Raw genomic sequence first — 8,189 nt, 5'->3', positions numbered from 1 at the left:
GTCAAATGCACGCGTCTATTGACTCACACGACAAGACAAAAATTACATGACCGCCTCATTGAGATTTAACGTTATCTAGATGGCCACATAATTAAAACCAGCTTCTACTGATCTACATGTACATGCATGAAGGGTCGACTCGGCCTACTGATTACTGCTCTGCATTAATATTAGAGTTCTGCAGTCACTTTTGTAGAATTATTGCATATTTCACTAATATAATTGATCAAAATAATTATTTAATATTAGAAAAATGATGTAGTTAATCATATTAATAGAATGCATAAAAAATACATAAAAATGACTGTATATAAAATTTTTATTAATACTCTCTCTCTCTCTCTCTCTCTCCAAGTATTTTGGACAAGTACTCATATTCAAACCAAAGTTTAATTTCGTCTCTTATGAAGAAATGAGCATTGGGGCTACGTGTAAGATTGCATATCACTCGATCGTAATGCGCGCAGAGAGGCCGGCATGAAGCGAAGACGTTTTGAAGCCGATCAGAAACACAAGGAAGCGAATTCAGAGTACGTACGTACCATATAGATTTGTATGCATTTATTCTAACAAAAAAACATGGGGTCGTGACCTTTGATCGATATGGTTGGTAGCTAGACACACGAAAATACATACATATATATATATATATATAATATTGTTTTAATTGTTTTTTAAATCCTCAGCCACCTATAATATCTATGGAAATATATCGGGGATCATGTGTAGTACTTCGATCTCCATAGATCACGGGACATAGAAACGACAAGAAGAACAAAGTTAGGGCGGGTCAACCTATAAATTGATTAATAGAAGATCCAACGACCTCCATTATTGATCTGATATGCGGATCTAAGGGTCCTTAATTAATGCTCCGTGCATGCTTATATATATATATATAGTTAAACCTGATATAAAATATAGAAACAAGATCTAGGGTTAGGATTTCATGCATGGAATATGTTCTTAAAGGATCATTCTCCATTCTTAATTAATTAGCTGGAGATAATTCCAGCTGTTATATATATATGATGCCTCCTAGTGATCTATCGATCATATATATGTTTTTGGTATATATTTTATACATTTCGATTTCGCATTGTTATTATTATTATTATTTAATATATATCGCTTCTAACTAAATCAATGTCCGGTGAAGTTTGTATTTTGTTTAATTAGGAGGCATTTTTTTTAAATTGACTTCAAAGCTGAATTAGAGATATGTATCTACATGTATATATGTCGTTAAACGAAACGCGTATCTATCATCAAAGTCAATATTTTATATAACATAGGCACTTTTCTTCTTAAAAAAAAAAAAAAAAAATAGTTTGTATAGTCGTAGGATGTACAAATCCTGCATACTCTCTTTAAAAATAGTAGATAAATCTAATACTCATATAAAAAATAATGAAATACTAATTATTCTCTATTTTTTTTAAAAATAATCACATGCAATTAATACAAAATAGTGAAAAAGTATTTTCAGCTATTACGTGAATAATAGTAAAAATAAGATAAAAATTAATAATAAAATAATAAATAATAGTGAGATATCTCAAAAATAACTGAAATATTTTCAATACCCAAACCAGGAAGAGCCCTAACTGCGGGAAATATTTCGAAAGGAGTAATACTATATGCAATAGTGAAATAGGCAAGTATTGTGTAGTCGCTTTAAAAAAGAGTGAAGTCTACTATTAAAAAATTAAATTCTTTTCATGTGGATCTTATATTTATTCATTTTTTTTAAAATGATTGTATGATACTTACATAACTGTAAATATAATTTCTCCTCCAAAAAGCCCCGTGTCATGCACTCCTGGAAGGACAAAATTTTGAAGCCGGGCGCGCATGATATTATTGTCTGGCAAATGATAACAATATAATATTCTTGTCTGGCAAATGATAACAATATAATTTGCAAGACAACGTGCGATCGATGCATTTTTTTTTTTTTTTTGTAATTTTCCCTTTATAGTTGAAACATTGCCAACCCAACATCAAATCCTCCGGAATATGTCGTCCCATCTACACATCCCACCAAATCATGTTCGACACTGATATATATAAAATAGAAACAATTCGATCGAAAATGGTATGTAAATTCCAGGACAAATATGGATGTCCAACTTTTGGAAATCCCACCGAACATATACACTTTCACAAGCTGCATAACGCGGCATTGCATGATCTCTCTCTCTCTCTCTCTCTCTCTCTCTATATATATATATATGTGTGTAATTAGATTTGCATGCAGTTAAAATGCCAATTTCCTCCGTACGTAGGACCATTGGGGCCAAGATGGAAAATACCCTTTGGGACCCAATCATCGAGCCCACATCTCATTCCTCTCACTTTCAGCAACAATCACTAGCTAGCTATATATACAAAAACAATAATATATAATAAACAACAACAATTACTAGCTCAATTTTGTTACGAGGTATATATTATTATATATTCATGCTGTCCATCTATACATGATTCTTAACTTGAATTAATTAACCAATTAAAAAGTACTAATTAATCAAGATTATTGATGTCACGGATTTCTATTTTTTTCATGTTCCATTAAAATCAGCCTAATTCATGGTGCGTTGATGGTTTATTGGGTGTGTTTAATTTGTTGATCATTGAACAAAATTTCATAAATTTTTTTTTTTTTTTTTTTGGAAGTGAAAATTTAAGTTTAAGAAGGATTTGATCTTCGAGAGGTAAAGGGCAATTTAAACATCAGAAGCCCAGTACCGTTACTCCTCCCTGCCTGCCACGTGGTACTTCATTGGTACTTTACTTGATGAGATATAAAATGATCTCATCTCATCATTACATATTTTTTAAATTCACATATAAAATATAATAAATAATTTAATTTTTTTAAATCTTAATTTATTTTTTTCAAATTTTTAAATAATAATAATATTAAAATATAATATTTTAAACTCTTAAAAAAATATAAAATTCTCATCAAATTCCAAACCTGCTAATTTGTTTCATTTTTTAGAGAAATTTTGATTGAAGTTTAAGCTTGATTTCGAGGTTGGCTCGTTCTAGGTCCAAGAGGCCTGCTATAAATAAATATATATATATATATATATACACACGAGAAATGCTACACAACTTTTTATCCTCTACACATCATAATTTTTAAAATTTTTAAAATTTTTTAATATTTTTTTAAAATTTTTTTTTGAATTTATTTATTTTTAAACTAATTTAATTTTTTATTCATTATTCATATATTAAATATTTGATAAAAAAATAAAAATTAAAAAAAGTATAGTGTGTGAAAGTTATATGAATAGTATTAGTGGGATGTTGTGTAGCTTTTTTGTATATATATATATATATATATATATATATAAATCTCACACATTATATATATGAAAAAGTGTTTGACTCTGGGGCGTCAGATTCTCCTCAAAAGGTGTATGTAGCCGATCCAACGGCTTCAAGGCTTTCTATGGATTCCTCCATGCATGCGTTCCGACATGCTTTTGATTGGCTTAGTTAATTAATAATTATATGGATTTCGTACGTATATGTTCACTCCCTCTAGGTGATGTCATCACTGGCATGGGGTTTTGACTTCTGTCTTCAATAACAATCACCAATTTTTAGTTAAAGATTCCTATGGAATCTTTAAAATAGGGTGTGGAGTGTCCTAAATTAATATTAATAGACAATAACCTATGATTGATATTTTAAGAAAGAAAAATTAATATTGCCATTTCCCTAACCGTTGGTCGTTAAATCTTCCCACTTGTACTCAAATGTAACTCAATAAGCCTTTTTCACTTTTCAGTTACGTACGTCAGTTTGAGATTATGGTAATTGCACCTTATCTATAAAGATAAATATTTTAATTATAAAGAAACGTCATAAAAATATAAATTAAAGTAATTTAATGTAGTATATTAGATTATAAAATTATTTATATTATAAATTAGATATTTTAACGTATCATATAAATTTATTTTTGTAAAATTTCTGAATAGTTGTAACACTACTTTTCATCCAAAAAATATCCTAGATATTATCACAGCATATATAAATTTGAAGGAAAAAAAAACATTTAGGACTCGTTTATTTTTGCAAATAAGATGAGATGGGATGAGTTGAAATTAAAGTTAAAAAGTTGAATAAAATATTATTAGAATATATTTTTTAATATTATTTTTATTTTGAGATTTGAAAAAGTTGAATTATTTATTTTATTTTGTATTGAAAGTTAGAAAAGTTGTTATAATAAAATGAGATGAAATGAGATATTTTTGAAAACAAACGAGATCTTAGGATTAAAGCCCAAGCAAGAGTTGTCTGTGGCTCAAGATGAGTTCCATGATGCAATAATATTATTATTAAGTAATAATAATAAAAAGCCAAGCGACAAGAAAAATGGAAATCTGTTGGATCCTTATATTGATTATTGTATGTGTTCCAAAACTAGTCTAGCTCGGGATATTCTCAAGGAAAATCATTCGGAGAAGAGAAAGTAGGATATAGGTTGGACTTGAGAAAAGGGTTGTATGTAATAATGTAAGTACTAGTCCTGAAGGTGATCATGTCGGCGTGATTGCCATATGCGACTCTACAACAATCAGACCCCACAATCTGATACAGAAGAATATTTTGGATGTAAATGGGGAGACTGATTGTCAGCTTAGCATATGGGAAACAGGCCAATGCCTTACTTTCTCAAGCGGGACGCACTACTCTTAGAACAACGGTTGTTAGTTTAATGCCTTCCTATATCATATCCTCTATCTTGATTCTAAAAAGTGTTGCTAATAATATTTGATCAAATTTTGATGGGAATTCCCGAAAAAAAAATCTCACAATCTAACACTCAAATCTTAAAATTCCATTTGCAAACCAAAGTCTATAGGTGGATTGGGTGTTAGACTAGTCTTTGATTTTAATCAAGCTTTCATTTCAAAAATTGGATGGCAGGTGATCATCAATATTAATGCCATTCGGAATAGAGTTCTTGCAGGGAAGTACTTGAAAGGAACTTCCTTTTTGAATACCAATAAAAAATCCACTAATTCATGGATATGGAAATGTATTCTTAAGCAAAAAGACTTTCTGAATAAGGGATTATGCATTCAGATCAATAATGGAGTGAACACTCAAGTATGAAATGATACTTGGATTTCTAACAATCCAAACTTTATTCCAATTCAAAAAGACATAAATACTCCAAAAGACCCATTTCTTAGAGTTACATAATTAATGATGGAAGAACCTAGGAGATGGAATACCATCCTTCTTCAAGCACTCTTCAATGAAAGTTCAGTGAATGAGATAGAAAAATCCCTCTTGCTCCGCAAAGCTTCCATACTCTCATTGATAAACCTGTCTGGACTTATCACAATTCTAGTTTGTTTAATGTAAAGTCAGCCTATGCTGCCATTAGTTTATCTCATGACTACAGTAGGATGGATAATAGCATCACTCAAGCTGACATGTGGAAACATATTTGGAAGCTTAAGATTCAGGATAGGCTTAAATTCCTCTGTTGGAAAATTCTTAATAATATCAATCCAACTCTATATATATCGCATAAAGAATTTTGTGAATCTGGAAAGTATAGACTGTCCTGTTTGTAATACTGATGAAGAAACACAATCTCATCTTTTCTTAGATTACAACTTCACTAGAATTTTGTGGCTTCACTCCCCATGGCCATTAAGTATTTCCTCTTGTGCTCAAAATGACACTAGCTTGTGGATTAATTATATTCTTGACCCATCTAGAACTTTAGGAATTCCTATAGAGGAAGAGCATCATTTTCAAATTTTTGCAATTGTGGCTATGGATAGTATGTGGTTCCTTAGAAATAAAGTCCTTCATGAAGATTTCAAACCTGACTTATTTGATTTTATATCTTCCACTAAAAAGATTTTCAAAGATCATTGTAATGCATGAGGCAATTTACATATCAATTCTAGCAAACAATGGGGGATTTTGCCAAAGGATCACTATCTAGTCACCTTTGATGTTGCGGTCAGACAAAATGGAAGCACTACGGCAACTGTATGCTGGACAACATCAGGATCCATTATCTTTGTTATTACAAAGCATCTCAGCAGTCAAAATTCAAATCATGAGGAAGCAGAAGCAATGCTTATGGGAGTGAAAGAAGCCAAAGAAAGTAAGTTTAGGAAAATTGTGATTGCAGGAGATTCTCTCAATACTCTCCAAGCAGTGAAAAATTATAATTATATTCCTGATTGGAAAGTGCAACCAGTAATACATGACATCAAGCTCGTTTTAAAGGGGTTTGAGAAATGGAAACTCATGAAAATATATCGAGATGAAAATCGATGCGTGCACTCAATTGCATAATGGGCTGCCTCCAACAACATGTTTAAAAATATTCCAATTATTGCAATTCTACTTTCTTTATGAAGTTTTCATAGTGGAAAAGATTCACCTTTTATGTTGCTTAATGCAGCAAACTTTCTTTTTATATATACTAGATGCTGTTTCCAAAAATAAAAAGCGGGGGGCGGGGGGGGATATTTATTATTCAAAGCTCATGCTACCCAGCTCGATCTAGTCTCTGCATGCTCGTTCTTAGCCCATGATCGATACAAGCTAGCAGCTTCCCTGGTTAGTGGGGATATGCACCCACACTCCAATTCCACATTAATTTTGTCGTCAAATGACTCCACAATTGTCTAATTTCTACAAGCTAAATCTCATGACTGCTGGCTTTCTTTCATGGTGTTTGGGGGGCCGGCCACTTGTCAGAGAAAGAGAATCTCGATCTCCCTAGATCTTTCCTTCTGTTCATCATCAGTACTATATCATTGTTGCGTGCGACGATCATTATAAATTGCTTTAAGAGCTAGGATGCACGCACTCTGCATAATATATATATATATATATATATATAGCATTATTATCATGATTCCTTTTATGGATGTTTTTGGTGAAGACAAGTAACATGAAGTTACAGGAGAAAACGAAAAAGAAATGAAGACTTAGTACGATCATAAGAAACTCAGATACATGACATGATTGGCATATATATATATATATATAATCGATTTCTATATATACTTTCATCACTGTGCTAGGCTTAATTGCATGCTCATTGCTCAGAGAAAAACCTGCACACACACAGATATATATATATATATATATACGTATTCTAGCAGTCGTCTAAAGCAAAATACCTAGACACAGGTGGCCAACATATATATGATCTATACGATATACCACTAGCTAGTAGCTTCTGCCGACACATGATTCAAACTGCATATATGCAAGAGAAGAGCAATTAATATTGTTCGAGACGTCCTATAAAAGACAGAACAACAAATTCGATCATTGCCAACTTTGAGAATGGTTTAATATTTGTTAAGCTTCGTTTATGTGAAAGTATAGTAATGGAACAAAGCCCTCTATAAACTCGATAATCTCGATATATAATCTTTACCCCCATGCACTGCCTCCTTCATAATCAATATCCTAGCTTGAATCATTCAATCGGGGAGGAGCGGCGCTTCCCGGCCTACCCCTTATCGATCTCCAACCAAGGCATGATCTTTGTAATTTTTCTTTCTTTTTCATTCTGTATTTAATTATACATTTTTCAAGTAGTTTGAGGCAAATAAGATATTTATGCCACATCATCTATTTTAGGCTTCGTTTGGAATCACAACTCATCTCAACTCATCTCAACTCATCTCAACTCATCATTACAACTTTTTCAAATTTCAACACAAAATATAATAAACAATTCAACTTTTTCAAATCCAAAAATAATAATAATAATAATAAATAATATTCTAACAATATTTTATTATCTCAACTCAACTTAACTCAACTCACTTCAACATCCAAACGCAACCTTAATCATCTTATATACGTTTTCTCATCATAATAGTTAGATTAAAAATTAGGATACTTTTCTTAGTTCGTAATATATATATATATATATATATATATATGTATTTTGAATGTTAGGGAACCTCTTCAAGGTAGGATCCTTCGAACCCACACCTGCAAAGTAAATCTCGATCTCGTACACCGCACTTTCGAAAGTTTTATTACGCGAAACTGATTAAAGCGCTGATTTTTCATTAGAAGTTGTAGTCCCAAATGATTATTTTCATATGAGGTGTTGAATCTTGAACCTTGAAAAGATCGATAATATTCCAAGATTAAGACCT

This window comes from Juglans regia, chromosome 8 (assembly GCF_001411555.2).
Source record: "Juglans regia cultivar Chandler chromosome 8, Walnut 2.0, whole genome shotgun sequence".
In the NCBI taxonomy this organism is placed as follows: domain Eukaryota; kingdom Viridiplantae; phylum Streptophyta; class Magnoliopsida; order Fagales; family Juglandaceae; genus Juglans; species Juglans regia.
This window is presented reverse-complemented; position numbering follows the sequence as displayed.